The sequence below is a fragment of the Phyllostomus hastatus genome, unplaced genomic scaffold (genome assembly GCF_019186645.2).
Source record: "Phyllostomus hastatus isolate PE091 unplaced genomic scaffold, TTU_PhHast_1.1 phas_contig_80, whole genome shotgun sequence".
Taxonomy (NCBI): Eukaryota; Metazoa; Chordata; class Mammalia; order Chiroptera; family Phyllostomidae; genus Phyllostomus; species Phyllostomus hastatus.
The window spans coordinates 6,818,023-6,820,543 of record NW_025333960.1 but is presented as its reverse complement, the minus strand read 5'-3'; the positions used below and the strand labels follow the sequence as shown (position 1 = coordinate 6,820,543).

The 2,521-nt window shown below is 39.0% G+C and overlaps 1 pseudogene; it reads left to right on the top strand.

Moving 5' to 3' along the window:
• The first annotated feature begins 223 nt into the window (after nt 1–223).
• On the top strand, nt 224–2,115 carry LOC123826267 (annotated as a pseudogene).
• Nucleotides 2,116–2,521: the final 406 nt, after the last annotated feature.

Genomic DNA, 2,521 nt, shown 5'->3' with positions numbered 1-2,521 from the left:
ATGGGGGAAATTTGATGCAAATAATTTGTGTCAGGGAATAATTTTTAACAAAAGTTATCAGTTCCATAATGACTCTAAATAAAATAACAGTAGATACAAATAAGAAGTGACTCTGTGTGCCCCACCCTCATCTCATAGGATATAGTCTTTTGATTCTCTGGGATTCCAGCCTTCACACAGTCAGACTTCAAAAGTGTTGCAGGGCCAGTACTGAAGTTTGAACATGACTGATAATAGCAACAATCAACTGGTAGTAAAAGCAAAATTTAACTTCCAGCAGACAAATGAAGATGAGCTTTCCATTACAAAAGTAGACATCATCCTGAGGCAGCTGATAGGAGGCACACACAATGCAGCACTTGCTGGTACCCCAGCAACTACTTCAAGAGATCACCCCAGTAATAAGCCCCTGTGTCCCAAATTTGGAACATTGAAGAGCCCTCCCAAAGGATATGATATGACTGCCATTAATAAAAGCTATTATAAAGTGGTGCTACAGAATATTCTGGAAACAGAAAATGAATATTCTAAAGAACTTCAGTCTGTTCTTTTAACCTATCTATGGCCATTGCAGACCAGTGAAAAGTTTGCAAACACCTCATATTTAACAGTTAATCCAGAAAAAATATATGTTCTTTCCATAGAATGCTTGTATAGTCTTTAGAAGAATACACCAAGTTGCCTGAAGCTCAGCAGAGTTGGAGGCTGTTTTTTTTTTTTAAATCTGACACCACAAATGAAATCTTTGTACTTCATGTATTGTGCCAATCACCTATCTGTAGTTGATGTTCTCATGGAGCACAGTAAGGAGTTGGGAGATTTCATGAAAGTGAAAGGTGCCAACAGTCTGGGCATTCTCATGTTGACCACTGGCCTTAGCAAAGCATTCATGTGCCTGGGTAAGTACCTTACACTGCTCAAGGACTTGAGAGACACATGAATTTTCATTTAGATAGACAGGATATTTTAAAAAATCTATGACTGTCTTCAAAAACCTTTTAGCCCAGTGTCAGATATATGGGAAAGGAAAGAGCTGGAGTTGCAAATCCTGACAGAAGCCATCTGGATCTGAGAGGGAAATGCCACTAAGACCCTGAGCAACATCATTTACATGTCCCTGGTCATGATTCAGTGTACCAGAAGTGAGGAAAAGAATAAAAGTTATCCTCTACTCTTCTCAAATATTTTGCAAATGTTGTCTTCTAAGTGGTTTTAACTCTCAGGGAAATTTACCAATGATAGGAATAATCATTATAAAGCTTAAGGACAGTGAAACATATAGAAGTGCATTTGAAATATCAGGGGACATGACTGAGTGGATATTAAGTGTCATGCAACAACCAAGCAAGATCTCCATGAATGGCTGGACCATCTACAGAAACAAATGAAAGTCACATCCATCAGTAAAAACACCTTCATTAAGCCTCATTCTGTGCCATCTCATACCTTCCCCTCCCATTCAAGTACCCCATCCAGGAAGCATACAGACAGCAAATCAGTGCTGCTGATGCCTGCCTACTACATGCTGCCCCTCCCCTCTCATCATGGCACTCTACACACCACTGTCAAATGGGGGCCTTCGAGCCTTCAAAGACTCCAAGCTATGGAGCCTGAGCTGTCTGTGACCTACCTGCACCTCCCCTCTAGCCTTTAGCTGCTTTTCCACTACAAGGATCTTAGTAAGAGTCACAAGACCATGAAAAAGCTTCTACATAAGCATAAACCTAAGCAGACACCCTCAACAAAGAATTTGTGCTAAGGAAAAGTACAGCTGTTTTGGAAGAAGATGTGCAGATTCTGAGTCATCAAAGTTTATTGCAAAAGCACCAAAAAACAGCAGACACTCATTTTAAGTTCATGTAAACAATCTGCCAGTTCTGCTTCCAGAAAAAGAAAAAATTATAATGAAATAAACTAGAAGCAATTATCAGATAGTGATAGAAGAAAGGAGCCTTGTTGATATTATCTATGCATTGAATGATAAAATTTAAGAATTAAGACAACATAACAAGAAGAAATCTCTGGAGGAAGAACAGAGAGCCTTCAAAGACCTGGAAAAGCTGCTGAGGAAAGTTTAAAGAACATAACCCTGCTGAGGATGAGACCAACCTGTAAGAAATGTCCTAGGTTCTTTCTTGAAGATCAGTTACAAGACAAAGCTGAAAGTCCCATGATCCCAGCCAGTGTGACATTCAGGATCACAGGACAGGGCTGGTTGAAAGTCATCATATAGAAAGTGGAGTTCATTATAGAAACAGTCACACTGTTCTTGAAGAGTCTAAATATGAGATATAGACACCAAGAGCCAAACTGAATTAATCTTAACTCTGGTAAAACCTCAGCCACCTCATTTTGCAATAAGTACAGTGACTGACTACCAATCATGGTCTTTCAGACTTTTATTGAATATATATATACATAAATTATATTATATATACATGTTTCTTATTTTCAAAAGCCCAGCTTCCTAGTAGTAGAGGTAGCAAAATGGAGCTGCAGCTATTTCAAAGCCTCATTCCCA